Consider the following 26,562-nt stretch of genomic DNA (forward strand, 5'->3'; position numbering starts at 1 on the left):
TATGCATCTCTGCTCTGCTCATGTTAAAGACTTTCATCAAAATGTTCTCCTTCCCCAAAATAGAGGAAGAATATTGTTACTGTATGCAGTCAATTCAATTTTCCATTCATAGTGACCTCATGTAACAAAGTAGAATTCTCCTGTAGGGTCTCCTTGGCTATAATCTTTATAGGAGCATGTATCTAAGTCTTTCTTCCACAGAGCTGCTGAGTGGGATTGAACTGCCAACTTTTCAGTTACCAATGAAGTGCTTAACCATTGAGCAACCAGGGCCCCTTAATGGAAAAATAAATACATAAAAAGCTTCCTCTTTCTGTCTCAAATCAAAGGCCCCATGAATCAAAGTTTCTTAAGGGGAGAGGCATCTCACACATACTATAAAAAGCCAAGTTTCAGTTCCAACCTACCCAGAATGCTAGCTTACAATAAAATAGCTTATTTTAATACTTTAAGGTATGTATTTTTTTATATAGAATTATTTAAAGCTTTATTAAAATAACAATTATTATTATATAAAACAGAAATCTCACAAAATACAGTAAGCTTATTCGACAGAAACTATTTTTAATGCAACATGCATTCCTACTTTCTTTGTTAGTGACAGAATTCTGAATGTGTTTATTGGTTGAGACAGTCTGTCATGGGCCCTGAGCACACCTGCACATTCTTGGTGGGTATGCCTAGAATGCAAGGCTTTGGCTGCTCTTGACCCAGGTCATGTCTAAAAGTTGGCTTTGCAGTAAGCAACTTTGAGAAATGGAGTACGATCTCCCTTTAGGACAAAGAGCAGGCTTGTTACTGTTTATTATAAAATGATGGGTTCCTGTCTTAGTCATCTAGTGCTGCTATAACAGAAATACCACAAGTGGATGGCTTTAACAAAGAGAAGTTTATTCTCTCACAGCCTAGCAGGTTACAAGTCTAAATTGAGGGAGTCAGCTCCAGGGGAAGGCTTTTTCTCTCTGTCAGCTCTGGAGGAAGGTCCCTGTGATGCATCAGTCTTCTCTTTGTCCGGGAGCATCTAGGCGCAGGAACCTCAGGTCCGAAGGACATGCTCTGCTCCTGACACTGCTTTCTTGATAGTATGAGATCCCCAAGTCTCCCTGCTCGCTTCGCTCTTTTATATCTCAGAAAAGATTGGTTTAAGACACTAATCTTATAGACCTCATCAACATAACTACTGCTAATCCATCCTATTAGGTAATAGTGATGGGATTTACAGCACATAGGGAAATCATATCAGATGATAAAATGGTAGACAATCCTTCATACAAGGGAATCAAGTTGACAGATATTTTGGGGGAACACAATTCAATCCGTGCTCGTTCCCGAAGGTCAGTGCTCTTCTCCTGTAGTGCAGTCCATCGCATGTGCAGGCATTCAGTGCCCATGCCATTGCTCCCATGGAATTTGGGGGCCAAAGAGAACAGTCACAAACGTGCTGGTGCTTATGCTGTGAACTGTGCCATGAGCAACAAGGAGCCAGGAGTTTTTTGTCTTCTACTAACACCCATGAAACAGTAATAGGATAGCTTATTAGCTTATAAGGTAAAATTGAATGTTATACTGGATACACGGCAGCTAGGTGTGAACAGGTAACTAAGTTCTGGCCAAGGATCTGTAAGTAGAAGTTGTTAGGTAGGACTTGCATGAAGGCTCATTAAAAGAGAAATAGATGTCAAGGGAGTATCTTTTTTTTTTTTTTTTTTTTACTTTTTCTTCTTCTTTTCTATTTTTGGTCTACTTAATACTGCCTCTATAAGTGCTACTGCTGCTAACCAAAAGATCGGCAGTTTGAAACCACCAGGTGCTTCTTAGAAACTCTATAGGGCAGTTCTACTCTGTCCTATGGGGTCACTATGAGTTGGGATCAATTCAAAGGCAACAGGAAAGGGCAAAGATGATGATGACAATTTTATGATAATTATTTTAATGAGAGAATAAACCGCTATGTGCTGGGTTACAGTCCTTTGAGGTCCCTCACTTTCAAAATCATTACAGAATTTTTATATCTTATAAGCACCTAATAAATGAGATAGAGATCAGTTGCTTGTTTCAAAAGCATGAATGGTTTCTAAGAAGTGTCTCATAAACCCCTCTGAAACACTGATTGGTAGGATTCAGGGACAGAGGGTCTGTTGGGCAGGCTGATGGGCCCTTCCTCGATCGCTTTAACTAAAGAAGGTTTATCTTTTATGTTTTGTTTCAATTGGTCATCTGGATAAGATTTCATTTGAAGAAGCATTCCCCCTCTATAAGAAAGTTTGAAAACTACTGTGCTAGAGAAATACTTTTTGAAACACCATCCATGTTATTGCGTGAACACGAAATTAGTAAACTTTATCTTAAGTTTACTACTTGGAATTCATTTGATAGTTTTGTAATTGTATTTGCAAGAATAGAAAATTAGTTTTAGTTGTGATGAAATGTGTTTTGGCAGTCCTAGTGCATGGATTTCCATTTGTAAGTAATTTTAAGAGGTTATATTCTTCCCTGAGTACACATTTTCAAGTACCTATTATTACTATTCTACTTTATGCATCAGTATCTTGGGAAAAATCTGCCCCTTAATGTAGAACCAGGGATTACAATGTTATCATTTTTGAGATTTTTTTTAAACAACTGTTAAGAGGACTCTGCAATTATAGCACATTAAAATATTTTACTGATGCACAAAAATAACATTACAACAACTGCTTCGGCTTTTACCAGAGTAAACGTAGCAAAACTTCAGATAAAAGTACATAAAAGGCTAAACAAGTACATCACAGATATTTTTGCTGATAAATATCTGAAGTAAAAGTTGATTTGGTTCTGTTTTGTTTCTAAATAATTCTATGTTTCCTTTGCATTCAGATCTACTATGCAGTGATGATGTGTGTGAAGCAGTTACACAATATAATAGCTAGTCTTGAGTCTAAAGAACTAAGTTTAAAGCACTGGGTAACAGATGTTGTTTAAAATCACAATGATGTCTTTAAAAAAGTTGATGTCTCAGTTCCTTAGTGCTACCATAACAAAAAATATCACAAGTGGATGGCTTTAAAGAACAGAAATTTATTTCTTCATAGTTCTGGAGGATAAAAGTCCAAATCAAAGTCTAGGCAGTGCCAATTCATTCTGTGAAGCTCTCTCCTAATTTCTGGTGCTGCCAGCAGTCCTTGGGGTTCATCTGTTTGTACATGGATCTTCATGTGGCATCTGCCCCCCACCCCATGAGTGTTTCTGTGTCTATTCTGCTCTTTTTACAGAACACCACTCAGAAATGATTTAGGTTTAGGACTTACCTCATTCTGGGATAACAAAAGAAAATCTTCGTTTCCAAACAGGGTAATATTTACGGGTATAGGAGTTAGGATTTGCAATTTTTTTTTTTTTTTTTGAGGAAAAACAATTAAACCCATAACAGTTGCTCTAGTAAGATCCTTCATATTTATGATATTACCTCATACGCTAGGGCTAAAGCGTGAACATTTTTTTTTTCTTTTAAATAGGAAAGAATTCTGGGAGTTAAACATTGGGAATTAATGCAAAATATTATAGCCCTGTGCCTGACCAGGGTAATTGTCTAGTTGATAGCCATTCACCTCTTCCCTAGCAGACCCCTGCATTTTTGAGGGTAGCAATGCGCCCAGTTAAAAAACAGAGAAGCCTACATTTCCCAGCTTTGTAAGTAGAAAACATTGAATTTGGCCCCAGGGAAAGTTTATTGAGCTGGCAAGTGCTTTGCCTTTGCCCTATCCTTTTCCACACTCCCTTTCTTCCTTCTTTCACTCTAGAATGAGGATGTAAATGGTGGAGCTGCAGTGGCTGTGTTGTAAGCATGAGGTGACCTCGAGGATGGAAGTTACAAAGGAGCATGAAGTTAGAAGGAACCTGGGACATTGATGATATCATAGAGTTGCCATAAGATCCCCAAATTTTCTAACTCCAGGCTTATTTTGTGTGTGAGAAAATAAATATCTCTCATAGTTAGGCATATGTAAGCCAGTTATTTTTGCTCTGTTAAAGCGGTGAAAAACAACTCCTAACAAAAGCGTCCTACACACACACACACACACACACACACACTCATACAAATAAACACACTTTTTTTTTTAACAAAAGCCTTAAAAGCAGTAATGCTATTTCTTGTCAAGGTAGTCACCAAAATGGATGCTTTTGAGAGCTAATTACAACAGTTCCAAAGGAAAAAGAAAAGATTTCACCCATAGAAAAATAACATGAATTTTAAAAAGGAAGGAATAAAATAGAGCTTTTGGGATTTGAAAACAGCAGTAGAAATAATAATAAACTGCATTAGAAATTTTGGCTTATTCGATTGAAATCTTTCAAAGAGTTAGAGCACAAGGTAAAAAATGGAAAGTGAGGGAGAAAAAAATAAGAACATTAGAAGATCCGTCTGGGAAGTCCAAAACTTGAGTAATCAGAGTTACAAAGACAGAACAAAGGAAACAGCGGGAGGGACATCACTAAATGAATAATTCAAGAAAATTTCCCAGAACAAAAGGTCATGAGTTTTCAGACTGTAAGTACCCTGACAGAAAAATAGACCAAAATAGATCCACAACAAAGCACATATTTGTGACACTTAATACATTTGGGAGAAAAGATAAGACAAGCTTCTAAAGAGAAAAACATGTTTTATTTAAAAGATCAAGAATCACAATGGCATTGAAATTAGCAATAGCAATTTGCCTTCATAATCCAAGGAAATCCACCAGGCACACCTTGGATACCCTACCAGGCAGTTCTACTCTGTCATTTAGGGTCGCTGTGAGTCAGAATTGACTCTCTGGCAACAGGTTTGTTTTGGGTTAAAAGAGTATACATCAGTTGACTCTGGGTAGTGGGAAATTCGTGTGTGGAAAAGGGGACAACATTTTTCTTTTAAAATATTCCTTTTTAAGATATTTAAAACATAATTTAAATTATATGGACTGCTTGACTCTTTAAATTATATGAATGTACTATTTTACTGGAGCCGTGGTGGCACAGTGATTAAGAGCTTGGCTGCTAACCAAAAGGTAGGAAGTTTGAATCCATCAGCCATTCCTTGGAAACCCTATGGGGCAGTTCTACTCTTTTACTAAAATTTAAAACTAAATTAAGATATAAAATATATAAAAATAACAGGGAAACTTCTGATAATGATAGTGAGTGACAGATTTTGCTATTAGGAAGGAAACTAGTATAAATTCATCATAGTAGGCTATTACTGGTGTATAGACAGACCAATTGAGCAGAAGAAAAAAACTCACAAATAGATCCGTGTATATATGGTAATATGTTGTTGTTGTTGTTGTAGTTAGGTGCCATGGAGTTGGTTCAGGCTCATAGTAACCCTACCAGACAGAGTAGAACTGCCTCACAGGGTTTCCAAGGAGCAGCTGCCGACATTTTGGTTAGCAGTGGAGCTCTTAACCACTGAGCCACCAGGGCTCCATATGGTAATTTAGTACATGTTAAACCTGGTTTTCAAATCAGTGGGGGAAAAGATGGATTATTAATGCATCTTCACTTTTGACTCCGTCATCAATGATAACCCCCCTCCCCTGTCCCTACCCTCACCTTTTCTCTACGAGGAATATTATTCTTTCTGACTCACCCCTAGCATTTTGACCACTATGTTCCTTGAAGCTTTCTGGTTTGGTTTATTCCTGTAGTCCTGGCTTCCTTTATTCCTTCATATAAAGTTTCAACTCCAATCAAGACCTAATTGAACTTCTCCTTATTCAGCCCTTCCAGGGGGCGACAAAATTCTTAAAGATGGTGGAAATCGAGGACATTTAGGATACACTAGATCCCCAACTCAGGAAATTTAGGAAGACAGAGAGATGTGGGTTAGTCTTACAGATACCTAATAGGAAGTTTAGGTTACATTAGTTTTGTGAACTAACTCTGGACTTGACCCACAATTTTTGATATAGATTCTATGGAAGTATGCATTCTAAGTGCCAAACGACAGACTTACAATGAAACTTTTACGCTAGAACTCATTTGTCAATTGGGAACAGAGTATACTTCATTATTGGGCTAAGTAAAAATGTGGCAGAATATTTCTCCACAATGCAGCTATATCTTGAAAATGGATATATACAGTATTGATGATTTTTGTAGAAAATAAGGGGATATTACTCCTTGTCTGGAAACCAATAAGTGTCATCATAATGCCATGGGGCCAATGTCATGGCATGGAGTAAATGTGAGAGAAAATTGAGACAGGAAATATTAGTCTATATATATTTTTGACTTATTAAGATGTTTTTATATGCAGAACTGAAATGTATTTGGGTTTTTAAGTTAGTGTAATTGAGTAGTGGCTCTCAAACATGATTACTTAACAAAATTACCTGTAGTTTTAAAAACAGAGTATTGTGACCAACTATTGTTTCTGCCCAGAATCCATCCTTTCTTCTTTTCTTCTGGTAACAGCAACTGGATTTTCCTTTGGGGATTCACCTCATCCCAACCCACAGCCCTCTGCTGTAGGCATGTAATAGTCTTGACCGATCAGAGCATTACATCCCCCTCGTCACATTAATTGGCCTGCTGATGGACACAGGGACATCAAGGAAGGCCAATTATGGGGCTTCTGATAGAACTGTTGGGTAAGATGGTTGTGAAAGGATAATACACAAGCTTCCTTTAACCATTTTGGGACCATTAAAGGTGAACCTGTTGAAGAAAGGAACTAACATGGAAAATAAAGCCCAAAATTGAAAAGTATAACATCCAATTTCTGACGACATCCTTTAAATTTTTGAATCCGGTCGTGCACCATCTACTTGTCCTTGGACTATTGTTATGAAAATTAATTAATTCTCTTTTTTTCTTGAATCAGTTAGAGTTACTTTTTTTTGGTGCGTGTGTGTGTGCGTGTATTTACACTGAGTTTTGACCAATACATTCATACATATTCTCAGGTCCCACACCATAATTTATGGAAAGAAGTATTTTGCAACAATAACCTAGATGATTTTGATGCATAGCCTGGTTTAGGAACCACTACTCTGAATAACAAAGACCTTAGCAGAGGGCTGCGTTCTTCTATAAGGATTCTAATGAGCTCATGTTTCAAATTTAGATAGGGATGATGGCTCCTGTTCCAGGACACCTCTTTATTTTTCTTTTTATCTTCAGCTTAGAAGGCAAGATTTATTTCACACATGCAAGTATGAAACAGTGATGATGGGGACGTGAAGAAACACATTGCTTGTATTGTTGTTGTTAGGTGCCATTGAGTCAGTTCCGACTCATAGCGATCCTATGCACAACAGAACAAAACACAGTCCAGTCCTGTGCCATCCTTAAAATTCTTGTCATGCTTGAGTTCATTGTTGCAGGCACTGTGTCAATCCACCTTGTTGAGGGTCTTCTTCTTTTCCGCTGCTGTACTTTGCCAAGCATGATATCCTTCTCCAGAAACTGATCCCTCCTGACATGTCCAAAGTATGTAAGACGCAGTCTCGCCATCCTTGCTTCTAAGGAGCATTCTGGCCGCACTTCTTCCAAGGCAGATTTGTTCATTCTTTTGGCAGTCCATGGTATATTCAATATTCTTCGCCAACACCACAATTCAAAGGCGTCGACTCTTCTTTGGTCTTCCTTATTCATTGTCCAGCTTTCACATGCATATGATGTGATTGAAAATACCAAGGCATGGGTCAGACTCACTTTAGCCTTCAAGGTGACATCTTTGCTCTTCAACACTTTAAAGAGGTCCTTTGCAATGCAATGCGTCTTTTGATTTCTTGACTGCTGCTTCCATGGCTGTTGATTGTGGACCCAAGTAAAATGAAATCCTTGACAACTTCAATCTTTTCTCCGTTTATCATGATGTTGCTCATTGGTCCAGCTGTGAGGATTTTTGTTTTCTTTATGTTGAGGTGTAATCCATGCTGAAGGCTGTTGTCTTTGATCTTCATTAGTAAGTGCTTCAAGTCCTCTTCACTTTCAGCAAGCAAGGTTGTGTCATCTGCATAACGCAGGTTGATAATGAGTCTTCCTGCAATCCTGATCCACCGTTCTTCATACAGTCCAGCTTCTCGAATTATTTGTTCAGCATACACATTGAATAGGTATGGTGAAAGAAAACAACCCTGGTGCACACCTTTCCTGACTTTAAACCAGTCAGTATCCCCTTGTTCTGTCTGAACAACTGCCTCTTGATCTATGTAAAGGGTCCTCATGAGCACAATTAAGTGTTCTGGAATTCCCATTCTTCGCAATGTTATCCAGACACGTAGGGGATTGCTTGTGCAGGAAAACAGAAAACAAAAGGACCTGAAGAAATCAGGGATTTAGTTATCTGATAAACCCATAAATTGCCTAATGTGCTTTGAACTTTTCTGCCTCTCTACTTCTCCTTCACCTCTCCTGTACCAACCCTGGAAAAATGGTTTAGTGTTTTATTCTTTATAAATGAAGCTGAGCAAGGGTAGCATCTGGATTTTAGGAAGAATCCATTTCTTCTCTCAGGAGATATTTTGCCAGTTAAACGGAGTCTGTAAATGGTTTTATTAAGTGGCCAAGTGGACATTCTCTCCTTCTGTTTCACCTGATAAACAAACATCTCTGCATCCTAGGTCGTCTGCAGAAGGCAGAATTTTCATAATCTCTGCCCTGTTAGTATTGCTTATGTGAATCAAAAAAAACCAAAAAACAAACTCGTTGCTGTCGACTCAATTCAGAATCACAGCAACCTTAGAGGACAGAGCAGAACTGCCCCACAGGGTTTCCAAGGAGCGGCTGGTAGATTCGAACTGCTCACCTTTTGATTAGCAGCCAAGCTGAAAGTAGGTCTCAAATACTTGGAGAATAAAACCACCAAACTTCTGCAGTCAGGTAAGAGAGTTCAAGTTAGTTATCAACTGCTGTGTTACAAACTACTCAAAAACTTTGTGGCTTAAACAACAGCCTTTTTTGTTTTTGTTAATATCTCAGGATTCTGTAGGTCTGCTGGTTTGAGTGATTATTCATTTTTACGTGATTTTAGCAAAGCTCACTTGGTACTATTCAGCTGATGAATAGGCAGGTTTGGAGGGTCTAAGGTGCCTTCATTTGTCTGTCTGTCACCTTGGCAGAGATGGCTGGAAGGCTAAGCTCAGCTGGAAAGATGTTGACCAGAGCATCTTTAGGATGTTGACCATGGCCTCTCCAAGATGGTGGCCTCCACATAGCTGGACTTTTTACACTACTGGCCTGGGCTCCCAGGGCAAATGTTCTAAGAGACCTGGGCTGAAGACGTCAGGCTCCTTATGACCTAGCCTCAGAAGCCCCAGAACATCACTGCTTTTGGATTCTATAGGTCAAGCAAGTCCATAAGGCCAGCCCAGATTTACAGGGACAGAAATTAAACTCTTCAGTTCTCAATGAGAGGATTAGCAAAGAATTTGTGGCTATCTTAATCTACCACAGAAAACTTTCTGACACTCATGTTTGAGGGTGAGAAATTCCTTACCATCCAGGGATCAATCTAGAAGTTATTGTTCCTAAGTTAAAAAAGCAGCAGAATAATATGCCACTTAGAGCCTTAGGAGAGGGAAGAACCAAGAGGAACATGAGCAAGACAAGTAAGAGAGACAATACCAACAATTAGAAAGCAAAACCTTCACTGGTCATCACAATGTAGTGTCAGCATTTAGCAGAGCACATCTGAAGAAAAGAAACTTCTGTGGTAATACAATTCACAAATACCTTACATTTGAAAGAGTAACTACAGATGTAGTGAATAAGACTTGCCTACTAACAGTAATAATAATGGTCTTTATATATGAAAAAAATTCCAGCTTAGGGTATCAAGGATAAGAGTAATGAGGAAGCACAAAAGCAGAACTTGGACAATGAAAAAAGGAGAGAAATTCGGATGGGGTAAGAATTAAGTCAATCCTTTCAGTCACATGTGACTAAGTGATTTGAGTAGTTTCTTAGTATGAAGGATTAAGCTATCACTACAAAATTCCTAGTATAGTATCATTGTAGTTGAATAAAACTATGCTTGCATTAACCATTTAGTAACTGAACATAGAGTTCTCTTCTCCAGGCATTATTTCTGACTCAATAAATATTTTTGATTGAGTAGTTGAATGTATGATGCTGATACCAAGAAAAGATTAATAATAAAGAATGAATAATGAAGAGTAATGACAGGATCCACTGTGATGGTAGAAGCCATGGGACAGTTGAAAACAACATTCTAAATTAGACAAAACTAAAATCTCTGTGGCTGCATACCTAACACATAACTTTAAAGATCTAGGGTTTATGTTCCCACTGTTTTAAGACAATGTGCTTTGACCTGAAGGTTCTCCAATGACTGTAAATTTCTTTAAGATGTCTTCTTATATTTTGTTGTTAATTTAGAGGTAATTATCCCAAGGATGTTGACAGAATGTGTATAGAAAAATGTGGGAAAAGTATAGACTCTCTTTTTTTCCCTTATGAAATAATAATAATAAAAAAAATTCCTCTTGCTGTTGATATTCTTATCCTCTGGCGGTAAGAATATCAGGCATGTTAGAGGATTGATTCTCCCAGACTGGCAGGGGCCTGGTGAAGAAATTCTATTTCAGGAATAAGAAGGCAAAAATGCAGACTGAGGGGGTCACGGCTTGTAATAATGGAAAAGCAGAGAGCAAGTTATTAAATGTGATATAAATAATTCAGGATAAATAGGTTTTTTTTTTTTTTTTTTAAAGAGACTTTCCTGGAAAGTGATGGATAACTTCACATAACTTGAAATTAGGAAATAATGTTCATATTTTTGCTTACTGTAACTATTATAAATTTGCTCTGCGCCATTAGTAATACTAGCTGTTTAGTCTGGGGAAGGATGAAAACTGGAGCCAGGCCAGGCGTAACCATAATGAATGCTTTTTATTTGTGTGGGATTGTAATGATACAAATTAAAATTTAGCTATAGTTACTCTTGCCTCAGTGCTGAATGGATTGTAAGCAGAGCATTATAGAAATTTGGAATTGTATTCTCAGTGGTCATAGTGCACCTGGATATTAGAAAAGGCTTCAAGTGAAGACAGGAAGACTGTAGAAATGAAGAACTGGCTTGGGTTATCAGAATAATTTCTTGAGTGTACACTTTACTGAGTTGGTAGTGGGGCTTCATGTAAAGGCTGAAACATTTTTGGTCCAGAGAGGATTCCTCATTATTTCTTTGTTAACTTGTATGTGTAGGTGTTCGTGATTATGAAATGAATACCTGCATGTTAAAAGACACCTGGAAATTGCACAACAGAAAATAAGATACAAGTAATTTTGCCACTTGGAGACAACTACCATTTACATGCACTTGCTTTTCCTTCTAATACCTTTTTATATATCCATGTGTATATATGCGGTTTTGCTGAAGTCAGTATAGAGGTTGTGAATATATGCTTTGGAGCAAAATGCTTGCATTAAATTCTGATTTCATCAGTTCCCAGCTGTGTAATCTTATATGATGCCTTGGTTTCCTCATTTGTAAGGTGGAGATAATAATCTACTATCTAGAGTTCTTAGAGGGATTAAAGGACATAATCTCTATTGGAATATCCATGAAGAATTTCCTTCCCTCCACCCATCCAATCCTTACTGAAGGGGGCCTGGTTGTGCCTCAGGCACTGAATGGAGAACTCGCTGTGGTGACACACTGGTGGAACTTGCCAGAAATCTGCTCTCTAGGGCACTGGGGAAAACTGTTCACAGAAAGTATCTCAAGAGGCTCTGCTATAAAACCATCTGGGGGTCAGGTGCCAAGGAAAGCTGCTGTCAGCGTGCATTGCAGAGGCCTAGTGCTGGAGGAGTTATAGAACTCAGAAACAAAATCCTTTCTTCAGTGATGCCTCTCCAGCACCCTCTACTGATGAAGTTTAACATTATGCCAGATGTCAAAGAAAAAAATGTTTAAAGGGCCTAGTTCCACTTTCACAGGGCAGGCAAAAAGGGTGAATTTGGAGCTGAGAGGCAATAAATTGTTGTTGTTGTTGCTGTGTGCCATCAAGTCAATTCCACTCATAGCAACCCTATAGGACAGAGTAGAACTGCCCCATAGGGTTTTGTATCTTTATGAAAGCAGACTGCCACACATTTCTCCTGTGGAGCCACTGGTGGGTTTGAACCACTGACTTTTTGGCTGGCAGTTGAAAGCTTAACCACTGTGCCACCAGAACTCCTTATAAATTGATAACTAGCTCAAATTGTAAAATACTTAGACTAGTGCCTGGCATATAGTAGGTTCTTACGAACTATTACCCATTCCTATTACCAAAGAGTTGATTCCAACTCATACGGACCCTATAAGACATAGTAGAACGGCCCCATAGGGTTTCCAAGGCTATGAATCTTTACAGAAGCAGGCTGCCACATCTTTCGTCCTTGGAACAGCTGGTGAGTTCAAACTGCCAGCCTTTCAGTTAGCAGCCAAATGCTTAACCACTGCACCACAAGGGCTCCTATTACCTCTAATTATTTTAGTCACATATATACACATACGTGCAAAAATAGGATCACCTCTGCTGTATACTTATTTTGTATCTTCAATTTTAACTTGGCATCATATTAGGATGGTTTTCATTAACATTTTTGTAAACCTAATTTTATGTCTGCATAATTGTATATCATGTGGAAATAGCCTAACTTACTTAGCCATTAAACTATTGTGTATATTACGAATTGTTTCTGACTTCCAGTCTGATAAGTAAAGCTGGGGTGAATATCCATGTTTTTAGTGCATGTTAGATAGCTGCCTTCATATTAATTCTCCAGGGGAATTCAAAGACTAAGCATTCTTAAAACTTTTATATGCTCTGCCAAATTTCTTTGCAGATAGCTCCAATTACACTGTCTCTTGAAATTCTTGTGTGTCTGCCATAATTAAAAAAAAAAAGAAAAAGTTGGACTGTTTGATACAGGAAAAATAGTGTTTTATCTTTGTTTTAATTTGCATTTTTATTATTAATGAAGTTTTACATTTGCACTTCATGCTGTTTGTTTCATATTCCCATTGGATTATTAGAGCTTTTCTCACTCATTTCCAAGGATTTTTTATACATGAAAGATAATAACTTTTTGCCTCTTAGATTTGATACAAATGGATTTCTTTTACCAATTGGGCATTTAAAATTTAATTCCTGGTTTGAAAAGGGTACAAAGTTGTAAATTCCATAACTCACGTACATTTTCTTTCATGCTTTTCCCATTTCTTTTATGTTTAGAAAATATGCAGTGTTTAAGCGTTCAGCTTCTAGCCGAAAGATTGTTGGTTCAAACCCACCAGCCACTCTACAGGAGAAAGATGTGGCAGTCTGCCTCCGTAAGGATCACAGCCTTGGAAGCCCTATGGGCCAGCTCTGCCCTGTCCTATAGGGTTGCTGTGAGTCAGAATCCAGGTGATGGCAACGGGTTTTTTTTGGATTCCATTTTCTTAGGATTATTTACATATTTACTTTTAGTTTCGTCTTGTTTGCTTATGACTTTGTTTTGGATTTAATTTCAATGCATCTGAAATTAAGTTTGGTGAATGAAAACAGATGAGTATCTAATATCGTATTTTGTCCAAAAAGGATGAGTTATCCATTATCGTTTAGTTAACAATCCATCGTTTTCTGATTGGTTGGCAATATTCTCCTGTACATACATATTCTGCTTCATTGTTCCATTTGTGAATTTCTGTGTTAGTACCATAAGTCTTTAAAAGGATACTTTATAAAAATATGACTTATTGCTTAAACCTGGGATCATGTATTAGGATCATTGCCCATTTGTTCATTACAAAACACTCTTATTAGTCAGTTAGTATCAAGAATCCTTTATAAATTACTGGAAAAGACCAATTGTCTGAGCCATTGATATAAGGAAACAAATGTTAATTATTTAATTCTCCCATTCCTGAAGAGTCTAGCATTGAAAACAGAAGTAAGTCTGCAAAGGTTGCATCTGACCTCTTCAATGAGGCTCTACTTGATTTAATTTTGAGAATCTCAGAACAGAATCTGTAAATATTACACTTCATTTTTTCATTCAAAAGTTTTCTAGTCAAGACCTGGCAAAGACAAAATATCATTATTTATGAGAAAAATAGTTGCAAATGTCAAATAGGATTTAGTATTTGGGGAGAAGCAAATTGCTAAATTCTATAGTGGAGTTTATTTACTTTTTGAAGTGTTTTCTTATTCATGGTCCCTCCTCTCTTAGGTGTTCCTTCACTCTGAGCCCACTGGCATATAATAATTCCAATCCCATCATAAACTTGATTTGCAGGCTCTCCTTTCTAATATTCTTTTATGATTTAGAGCTGAATACTAAGCGTGAGAATAGAGTATCTAGTAAAACCCAGCATTACTGAGTGGACTCATTAGAGCCAAGCGGGAATTGTAAACTCTGAAAATTAAAACATCTGAACATCTGTGTTTCTTCTCTGAGAAAATAATAAATTTGATCTACTCTTGGTGTAGCATCTAGAAATAATAAACAAAAGGAGATTGATAAATAAAATTAATCTGAATGATTCAATAAGGTAGGGTCTGGGAAAATCCTTGGAAAGTTTCTTTTATTTCTTTTGAAAAGTAAATGATAAACAAGAAAATTACCAAGTAATAATAAGAAGAAACTGGGGAATTATATTTACCAAAGGAGAGACGGAAAATGACTAGAAATAACGAAACTATTTGCGAAGAAAAGAAAGTTAACTGGTAAAGATTTTATCAACAGATACTTTAAGATACCAGGAATATTAAAAGTTCCTAGAGCTTTATATTTTACAAAGTTGTTTTTCATTCTTCTCTAATCTTTTTTGGGGTGTGTGCTTTTGCAAACTGGCCTTTCTCACAATAGCAAAATGAAATATTTGTAGGATTTGTGAAGTCAAGATTCTGTAGAATATATATTATACATGTAGAAAACATGATGTATTCCAGTGTTGCTATAAATAACACATTTAACTCTTACTGTAAAAGAACAAATTCCTAATCCTATTATCATTATTGGGGCCCTGGTGGCAAAGTGGTTAAGCATTCAGCTGCTAACTGTGGTTGGCAGTTTGAGTCTACAAGCCGCTCTTTCCATACCCTATGTGGCAGTCCTACTCTGTCCTATAGGGTCACTATGAGTCAGAATTGACTTGTGGACAGCATTTTTTTCCATCATGACTTATCATTATTCTCTCTATAACCTCTAAATTAAGATGAGATTTCTGTCTCCCATTCAAGAATTTTTTAATTTTTTTCATGTGGTGGCAAATTTTAAAATAATAAGAAAAAATTTATTGTCAATTTTTCATGCTTTGTATATGGAAACTATTTCAGTACTGTAACTGTTGTTTGTCTAAGCCACACTAGCTTAGGTGCCAAATGTATCAAATACACCTGCAAGGTGGGCTCCCACCAATCTGGGGTCTTAAAACATCAGCCGCACCCATCTCTCCTTATCACTGTACTTCCACGTCCCTGGCAGAACACTCAAGACAGAAGGGATGCTTGTGACATTCCCTTTGACCTTTGGATTTTCTCTCCATGATATCAGATGCTCCAAATAAGGCTGCTTAGTGTCCAGCTTCAAGCCATCTGGTTTTTGAACTTCTGGGTATATATTTATCAAGTATGTCCGGTATTTTTGTGGGAACTGTATAGAAACTCATAAATAAAAACGTACTTCGATCTATGAGAGACAATTCTTTGTGAAGACACGTCCACTCCGTTCCAATTACCCAGATGCTACTTTCATGCCTGTTGTCCTTCCGATCGCAGATCCCAATCTTGTTGCGAGTGTTGCCATTTTTTTAGGAATACAATCAGAATGTTCCTTAAAAGTGAGGATGGTGAAACTTCAACTAGTTTACTTTGGACACATCATCAGGAAAGACCAATCACTTGAAAAGGTCAACATGCTTGGTAAAGTAGAGGGTCAGCAAAAACAAGGGAAACCTTCAATGAGATAGAGTGGTACCATAGTCAAAACAACAGGCTCAAACATAGCAAGACTCATGAAGATGGTACACGACCAAGCAATGTTTTGTTCTGTTATACATAAGGTCTCCTAATGCTGACTTGATGGCAACCAACAACAATTTTCATTATAATTTCTATAGATTTTGTCATTTTTAACACACCAAGTTTTTCTGTCCGTGAACATATCACTTCTTGCCATTAATTCCAGCCTCCTTTAAAAAAATTTTTTTTAAGCCTTTCAGTAATATTATGTAATTTCCATCCTAAAGATCTTGCACATCTTTTGACAGGTTTATTCTTAATGTATTACAGTTTTGTTGCTTTTTTAAATAAGATCTTTTTCTATTAAATTTTCTACTTGTCTAGTGGTGGTAATTAGGAACAATATTGATTTTGTGTGCTGATCTGGTACTGAATAATTTTGCTGAATTTAGAAATTTTAATAATTCCTGTAAGGATGCCTGATGGCTCAATGGTTAAGCTCTTGGCTGCTAACTGAAAGGTCAGTGGTTCAAACCCACCAGCGGCTCTGTGGAAGAAAAGACCTGTTGATCTGCTCCCATAAAGATTATAGCATAGGAATCCCTTTGGGGCAGCTCTCCTATGTTAGATAGGGTCCCCATGAGTCAGAATCGACCTGATTGAACACAACAACAATTCCTGTAGGTTTTCTTGGTAGATAATCATGTTCTTTGCAAATAATGAATTTTCCCTTTACTTATATCTTAACTTTTTTTTTTTTTTTAATCTCATTGCATTGGTTAGAAATGCCAATATAATATTTAATAGTAGCAGGGACATTCTTACTTGTTCTTAATTTATAGTAGTTGCTTCATGAAGTTTGCTAAAGATTATTGGTATTATCTATTAGTTTGAGGAAGTAACCCTTTACTCCTTGTTGCTAAAGATTTTTATTGCGAATGGGTGTTTATTGTTATCAAAAGATTTTTTTGCATCATTAAGACGATTATATCAGATTTTTTCTCCTTTAGGCCATTAAAAAACCAAAAAACCAAACCCACTTCCGTCAAGTCGATTCCAACTCATAGCGACCCTATAAGACAGAGTAGAACTGCCCCATAGAGTTTCCAAGGAGCACCTGGCGGATTTGAACTGCCGACCTCTTGGTTAACAGCTGTAGCACTTAACCACCACGCCACCAGGGTTTCCCTTTAGGCCATTAATATGGTTATAATGTAAAGCATATTTATTGATTTTTTCCGAATGTGAAGCCATTTTTGCATCTCTAGAATAAATCCTACTTGATCATGGTTTATAATAAAAATTATTATTGTTATTAAGATACTGCTGGATTTGATTTCCAGTTATATAAGCATTTTTACATCTAAATATATAAATGGGGGTCCCTGGGTGGCACAAGCAATTAAGTGCTCCAACACTAGCTGAAAGGTTGGTGGTTTGAACCCATCCAGAGGACAGTGAAGTACAGCCCTGGCCATCTGCTTCTGAAAGGACACAGCCTTGAAAATTCTATGGAGCTGTTGTACTCCACATGCACGGAGTCACCACGAGTCAGAACAGACTCGACAGCAGTAACGACGTTCTTAAATGAGGTTAGCTTATCATTTGATTGTCTTTTACAATTCTTGCCTGCTTTTTAATACTAGTTCCATAAAATAAATTCAGTGGTTTTCCCGCACCTCTTTTACTCCTTTTAACTATTTTTCTTTCAATTTGAAAAAAAAAAATTCTGATATTATATTTTCATAAACAGTGGCTATATTGCACTCCTGCAAGGAGACAGGGAGATCTGACTATTGGTTATTGATTATTCAAATTTTCAGAATTTCTTCTGATTCAATATTGTTTTTAGGTGCTGTCGAGCTAGTTTTGACTCACAACAGAAGGAAGCACTGCTCGGTCCTGCACCATTCTCACAATCATTGTTATGCTTGAGCCCGTTGTTGCAGTCACTGTGTCAACCCATGTCCTTGAGGGGCTTCCTCTTTTTCTGCTTACCTTCTGCTTTACCAAGTATGATGTACTTCTCCAAGGACTGGTTCCTCCTTATAACATGTCCAAAGTACATGAGACGAAGTCTGGCTGTACTTCTTCCAAGACAGATCTGTTCGTTCTTCTGGCAGTCCATAGTGTGTTCAATATTCTTTGCCAACACCACAGTTCAAAGATGTCAATTCTTATTCATTCTTCCTTATTCATTGTCCAGGTTTTGCATGCATATGAGGCTATTGAAAATACCATGGCTTGGGTCAGGTGCACTTAGTCCTCAAAGTAACACCTTTGGTTTTTAATACGTTAAAGAGGTCTTTTGCAGCAGATTCGCCCAATGCAATGCCCTGTTTGATTTATTGACTGATGCTTCTGTGGGTGTTAAAAATGAAATCCTTGAAAACTTTAGTCTTTTCTCCATTTTTCATGATGTTGCTTATTGACTCATTTGTAAGGATTTGTTTTTCTTTATGTTGAGATTCAATCCATACGGAAGGCTGTAGTCTTTAATCATTAGTAAGCACTTCAAGTCCTCGTCACTTTCAGCAAGCAAGATTATGTCATCTGATTATCCCAAGTTGTTAATGAGTCTGCCTCCAATCCTGATACTGCGTTCCTCATATAGTCTAGCTTCTCAGATTATTTTCTCAGCATACAAGTTGAATAAATCAACATTAATAACTTTTTTAAAAAAACTTTCTATTTCTATTAAATTTGCAAATATATTGCCATAAAATTGTTCATAGTACAGTATCTAAAATTGTTTCCTTTTTACTACTAATACATTTTATTTGTGCAACTTTTTTTTCTTGATTGATTTTACTAAAGGTTTTTTTCTTTTTTTAATTACATTGGTCTTTCAAATAAATTGCTCTGGCTCTTGTTTGCTTATATGCTTCATTGTTTAAGTTCATCAATCTTTCCTGTGTTTCTTATAGTGCCTTCTTTCATCTTCTACAGGTTTTCTTTCTGGTTACTTTCCAAGTTTTTTTTTTGTGCTAATTATGCTAAATATTTTATAATTTACACTTTAACCTACCCTTTATTTGTGGGTGTGGTTTATAGTTTTAAAAAAAATGTATTTTTAAAAAATTTTAAAATTGTTGACTCTTAATTGCACTAATAGCCAGAATTCTTTCATTGTGATATTTTCTCTCCCCATCGTCCCTGCTAACATTGTTCACCTTGTATTTTAATGACTCCTTTGATATTTTATTTATAATCAATCTTCATTTTTTTTCCATGCATTTTCCTCTATTATTTTAGAACTTTATATGATATTTCAAGCAGGTCCAAAATTCAAAATGTGTAAAAGAATCTATGGCAAATGTCTTTAGCTATCATTTTTTTTTCCCAATTACCCAGTTCTCTTCTTTCCTGAAGATCTCGATCTTATCAGTTTCTTGAAGAGTTGGAGGTAGCTAAACTGAGGAATGTGTTGCAAAAAAAAAAAAACAAACTATAAATACAGGTCACTATGGAAAGGAAAATGGCCCTGTTGTTATTGTCAGGTGCCGTCGAGTTGGTTCCAACTGTTAGGGGCCCTGTACAACAAAAGGAAACACTGCTGGATCCTGTGCCATTCTCACAACTGTTGCTATGCTTGAGCCCATTGTTGCAGCCACTGTGTCAATCCATCTCGTTGAGGGGCTCCCTCTTTTTCCCTGACCCTCTACCAAGCATGATGCCCTTCTCCAGGGGCTGGTTCTTCCTGATAACATATCCAAAGTACATGAGATGAAGTTTCCCAATCCTTGACTCTAAGGAGCATTCTGGCTACACTTCTTCCAAGACAGATTTGTTCATTCTTCTGGCAGTCCATGGTATATTCAATATTCTTCACCAACACTGTAATTCAAAGGTGTCAATTCTTTTTCAGCCTTCCTTATTCATTATCTGGCTTTCACATGCATATGAGGCAATTGAAAATATAGCTTGGGTCAGCTACACCTTAGTCCTCAAACTGACACCTTTGCTTTTCAACCCTTTAAAGACGTCTTTTGAGGCAAATTTGTCCAATTCAATAAGTTGTTTCCATGGGCATGGACTGATTGTAAATTGAAGTAAAATGAAATCCTTGACAGCTTCTATGTTTTCTCCATTTATCATGATGGTCCTGTATTCAGTTAATAATGTCCAACATATAGAGACGTAAAGATTAACTGCATATATATAAATATAAAAGCAACTAATCTGATAACAATAAGTGCTCAACCAATAGAAATATATATATATATTCATGATAATAATTTTTAACAAAATTTTATTAATGCCATGGGAGACTAGGTAGTAACTAAGAACACGAATTTGTTTTCAGATACTCTTGGATTAGATTCCTGGTTTTGCCATTTTCTAGTTGTGTGATCTTGGAAAAATCAATTTAATCTCTTTAATTCTCAGATTTATTGCCTATGAAATGGGGATCATAATAATACTTACCAATTAGAATTTTTACAATTATTGCTTGAAAGATAATAAACACTCAATATGTTTACTATTATTTTAGTAGTAATAATGAATGATACTTATGATTTTAAAACTATGGTGTTTATTTTGAGACCAGTAATTGATCCAGGTCAGACTGAAAGTTAAGCTTGGTGTTAAACGGGAAACTGAAGATTGATTAGCCTTGTCTGGTTCTCCCAGCTTTAGACTTTAGGAATACTTGTATTGAATTAGTTTCCGGAGTGTTGTTAAAGTGAAGAATTACCTGTTTGCATCCATTTTACAGAGCACAAAAATGTTGTTGTTGCTGTTGGGTACCACTGAGTTCATTCCGATTTACAGCCATCCTATAGAACAGTAAGGTGCCCTGGTGGTGCACTGGTTGAGCACTCTGCTGCTAAACAAAAGGTTGCTTTGTTCAAACTCACCAGCCACTCCGAGGGAGAAAGATTTGGCAATCTACTTCTGTAAAGATTACAGCCTTGGAAACCCTATGGGGCAGTTCTACTCTGTCCTGTAGGGTTGCTATAAGCTGAAATCTACTCAATGGCAGTGAGTTTTGTTTGTTTGGGTTTTTTTTTTTTTTTTTTTTAATAGGACAAAGTAGAACTGCACCAGAGAATTTCTTAGGCTGTAATTTTTACTCTGGAGAAGAACTGATGTATTTGAATTATGGGGTTGCTGAAGAATATTGAATATATCGTAGACTGCCAGAAGAACAAACATATCTGTCCTGGAAGACGTACAGCTAGAATGCTCCTTAGAAGCGAGGATGACGAGACTTAGTCTCATGTACTTTGGAAGTGCTATTGAAGGAACTAGTCCCTGGAGAAGGACATTATATGTGGTAAAGCAGATCACTGAAAAGGAGTACAACCTTCAAAGAGATGGATTGACACAGTGGCTGAAACGATGGGCTCAAACATAGCAATGATTGCGAGGATGGTGCAAGACCCGGCAGCATTTTGTTCTGTTGTGCTTGGGGTTGCTGTGAGTCAAGACTGACTCAATGGCACCCAACAACAACAACAACAACGATCTTTACTAGAGCAGATAGCCAAGTCTCCCATGGAGCCACTGGTGGGTTCAAACTGCAGATCTTTTGGTTAGCAGCTGAGTGCTTAACTATTGCACCACCAGGACTCCTTAAAATGAGAAACAAACAAACTGTTGCTGCTGAGTATATTCTGCCTGAGTAGAACTGCCCCATAAGTTTTCCAAGGAGCTGCTGGTGGATTTGAACTGCTGACCTTTTGATTAACAGCCATAGCAATTAACCACTGTACCACCAGGGTTCCAAAGAGAAAATAGAGCTATCTAAATGATAAATGGTCAGACTTTGAGTTCCCTGGCGACCTCAAAGATCATAGGAATCTCGGCCAGAATAACACATACTGCCTTATTCAACTTTCCATTTCTCACCTACCCCAGCTCCAGGCAAGACCACAGCTAAAGTTATACGTACGGTGGGTAGGAGAAGACAGGGTTAGCTGGGGAAGGCTGATCTGGGTAGGAGGTAGGCTGATTGCCAGACTCCCCAGGGTGATAGAGAAAGCTATTTTTTGTAATTCAATATAAAGTCTTATGCCAAAAATGTTTCCATAAATAAATACATATGTTGGGTCTTGTTGAAAAATGCAAATCAGATGATTTCAATGTTTTAAACCTTACTTGGAATACCTTAAAAAACAAGTACAAACATTTGTGTGTGTACATATATACATCTAAATGTATAGCAAATTAGGCACCTAGAAAATGTTGTCTAATAAAGGCATTAATAAGATCCCACCAGCATCCTGCCATCAGGTTGATGCAAATCATGTAATTCAGCTCTGGACCCATTACAGGAGCTTTCATCACACAGCAAGCATTCATCAGACCTTTCTTTAGGTTGTATTTAAAAAATTACAGCCCAAAAGAGACAGAAACAAACATCTGGTCTGTCTGGCTGCATCATTCCTATTCTAAAATATTAATCTTCTACTTAGAGGGTATTGAAACAATCTTGAGTAGATGAAATATGCCAGTATCCGATCCAAAGTCTGATTGTTTAAAGCAAATGGAGCTGACCTTTGTCTTCCTTTTACACTGCTGAGGCAGGTATTTCAAAACTCTGTGAGAATTAGGATATTGGCGTAAATTGTAGAAAACTGGTGGGTAAGCTAAACTAAGATTGTCCATTCTTCACAAAACATCTATGGAACATAAAGTGATGGGTACAGATGATTAAATATATTCAATTTGCATCATTAAAACTTTACTGGCATGAACAAAATATTTTCTGAAATATGGTGACCCATTCACTTTTAAATAATGAGGTGCAAATGACACCAAAGTTACTAAGTAGTTTATGTAACTGTCTCATAATTTGACCTTGGTCAAAATATTTTTCAAGCGAAGTACCTGAATGACATAGGAGAAACTCTCATTGCATATTGCAGAGTTCAAGTTTATGTTTTACTGATAGCAGTCAACTTTCTAAATGTACTTCAGAAACTCAGGAAGGAAATTGAAAGATTAATTTATTCATTTCCATTATTTAAATAGCTACTTAAGTTTATCAGGCGCTGTGGTAGGTGGTAGAGATGAATAAGGTATGTGCTCTGTCTTCAAAGACCTTACAGTCTCATAGTATGAAGTGAGATTGAATACACTCACCCATGCCTGAGAGCTGGGCATATATGTACGGAGGATATGCTTAAAGACCGTGTGATGCCTTTGGCACATGGGCCCATGAAGATGTTCGTGAATGCTAAAATGGATTTGATATTTACCAACTTAAAGTACAGGAAGAAGCATGGCCAGGGCTGGCCATAGGCAGGGATGCAAGACTGGAGGAAGTCTTTGATCTCTGTGAACACATCTGAATATATACTCCACAAAAGTTGATGGGAAGAGAGGAGAAGAGGGCTAGAGAAAGTCATGGCCAAGTCTTAAGGGAGGAAATCAGACCTGCAGTGTTGGCAACTCAAACTGAATTTTTCTTTGGCACAGAAAAAGCCAGACGTCAGGGGCTCTGGGGCAGACTCCGAATGAGATCAGTGGTTGTGAACTATTGGGTGCAGACCTGATCATGTACCAAGGACATAAATTTATTGTGCATCAAGGGAGGCTGAAGCTGAGGAATCGCCATGGAAATGACTCCAGGATATTTGTGGATAGGGCAAACTCAGTCGGCTGGCATAGCTACAAGTCACATTCCTCTCTGTTACCAGACATCTGTGGGCCAGCGGTCCTCCAGATCCACGAGAGATGCTAGCACAACAGTTTTCAACTTGGCCACACATTAGAGTCACCTGGGGAACTTTAAACAAATACCAGAGCAAAGTCCTTACCCCCAGAGATTCTGAATTCATTGCTTGTGGTGGCATGGGCAGTTTGTTAAATACTCTCTTGGTGAACCTCTGCACTAGCAGTAAGAAGCCGTTAGAAAGGCATGATATCTAGAAGCTGCCCATGATACTGTCAATAAAGGGACAAGAGGCCCATCACCCTCCAAGAACTTCAACATTCAAGCAGAAAAAGAAGACCATTTCTGAAACTCTATTGACTAGTGGAGTGAAAGCTAACCTGCTAGACAGTTGTCATTGCTTGTGGGAGGGTTGGGACAGCTTAGAGAGGATGGAATATTCCCAACAGCAACCAGGCTGGGGCTTGGATGAAAGAACTTACAGATAACAAAATTATGTGCCATAATGGAAAGAGAAGTGGATTGAAAGTCAAGAAAAATTTGGTTGAGAATCCTAACTCCATCAAGCTATATTATCTTGAACATGACATTTTTCTCTGAGTGTCAGTTCCTTTATCTGAGAAATGGAGACGATAGCACCTAACCTCAAGGTCCATCATCAGGAATAAAGTCATTACATCCAGCTTAGTATATTCCCAGCCTTTTGTGGGTGATCCACAGATGGCATCTATTATAATTACTGGTAGTAGTGTCTAAAGAAAGAGCAAATAAATACTTTCTTAGTGGTGTAATACAAACCAGAGAATAATGAGAGCTCAAAAGCAAGGAAAGCACTGGTGGTAGAAAGGCCAGCAAAGGCCTCTTAGGGTTTCTTAAATAATTGGTATAACTTTGTGCAGAGGAGTGAGGGACAGAAGGATGTCATTGACTGGAGTATTAAGGCGAGATGTGTGATGGGAGACATGGGCACATGTAGCTGGGTTGTGGGAAATGTGGCCCGAGAGAAAGTGTGTGCCTACATTAGTGGAGGTCTCTAAGAGTCTGCGCTTGAGGGTTAGCAAAAGGAATTTGCAGCTATCTGGTGGGCCAGACCCCTGGGCACAGACCACCTTGTCAATGTGCAACATACAGTTATATATTGAGGACTCCTCAGAGATGATGATAATGGAGACTACCACATAAATTCCCAATTCATGCAAAAGGTTTCTTTCCCTTTGTTTTTGCCTCAATTCATCAGAAACAGCATCTCTCATGGGCATCTCGGCTAAGAAGAGACATCTGGTTTCGCATAAGCGTAAATGAAACAATTTGTTACAATCTGTTACCAACAAAAAAGGCATTTCTCCATCATACTTGACAAAGATAACGCAAACTACGGCACGGCAAATCCTTCTTTTCTGAAAGAAACTGTCGTTTGTATGTTTTTTAGTAACAAAAGGCATTGAAATGAAGTAGCTGATGGAAAGAAAGAATGTGCTGTGGACAGCGAATTCAGGACCTGAAGACAAAAGCACGGACCTATGATATTTTTATTTTCAAATTATCTGTACGAAATAGGTGTGCAGTATTACCAGCAGGTGTCACTGCAGGCATTAAACACACTGTTTCTCGGGAACTTTGCCCCATAAATGTTGGTGTAATTTAATTGGTAGAGCATAGTTATGATAGGTATAAAGGGGTATTTATTCTGAAAAGCAATATATTTTATCGTGATCATGAACTTGTAAAAACATTGGCCTAAGGAAGCCGAAGTGTATACTTTAAATGGGCTTACTTAATACAATATTCAGCATAAGTAACAGAATCTCATGAGGTTTTTAAATACATACAGTGGTTTCCCTGGATAAGATAAGGTTTGCTTTTCAGAGTTTTTCTAAAGAACCTGATTTATAGGACTAATTTAATGAGAATCCATAGACGCAAGTGATACCTTCTAAATCTTTGTGCAATTGACTTTTTTTTCCCCCTCTTTTAACGTTCTTATACGTTGTGTTAGAGTAGGCAAGGAAATGAAAAAACTTTAACTTGAATTACATTAGTTACCCTTTTTGGGGTTTCTTTGGCCTTTTAAACATACAGTATGTAGTATCATGAAGTTAAATTCAGTAAGCTCTTTTAGAGAGGCACGCTTTAGTGGTGTCCAGGCATCTTACACAGGGAAACACTGGCCATAACTAAGCACTGATATTTATTCCATTCCTATGGTGCTTTTAGTGTTGATCATTACTGCAATTCTGCTGGCTTTGCTGATTTCAACTCTTGAATACAGCATTTTCAATAGAAACCCTTGCACTTTGAAATGAATTTGCCTCCTTGAGGCGTTGGTGGTAGTTCTTATTTATGCATAATTTAAGGGCTAGGTGTGTGAATGTGCCCCTAGCGACCATTACATCGGCTCCATTTTACAAATTGAAACTGATGGGGTGGTTGCGGTGCTTTTCAAGTACGACTTGGGGGCAATCTAATTTACCTAAGCTGTTCAAAGGTGAACTCGATATTTTCAATCATAAATTAAAAATCTGTTCCAGTTTTCAAGTCAGAAAAAGCACAAATTACATACCTGCAGGCCATACGGATTCTTCTGCCTTGGCTTACCTTTGTTGATTTCGTCGGAACAGACTAGACGTTCCCAGACACCTGCGTTGTAACATGTCCCTGTAAATATCTGAGGTATTTTAGGAACATCACCCTATACCTTTTCCTGTGTATAATAACAGGAACTTTGTGATCCCCTTGCCTTTCTCTAGCCAAGTAATACAACTATGAGAATATTTTTGACTTGTTAGATGCCTGGGCTGTCATAACGTAAACGGGGTTTCTTTGAAAAGACATATTGTCGTAGACTAAAACCCCAGATAACTGGAAAATACTTAGAAATATCAAATATGTATGTCTTTTTAACACCTTACAACATGGTCATGTTAATTACAAGATGTAGACACCATTCCCTATCAAGTTCTTATCTAAACCTACATTATAAAAATTATAAAAATGGAGACTCAATAAATAGACATA

This window comes from Elephas maximus, chromosome 9, assembly GCF_024166365.1.
Source record: "Elephas maximus indicus isolate mEleMax1 chromosome 9, mEleMax1 primary haplotype, whole genome shotgun sequence".
Taxonomy (NCBI): Eukaryota; Metazoa; Chordata; class Mammalia; order Proboscidea; family Elephantidae; genus Elephas; species Elephas maximus.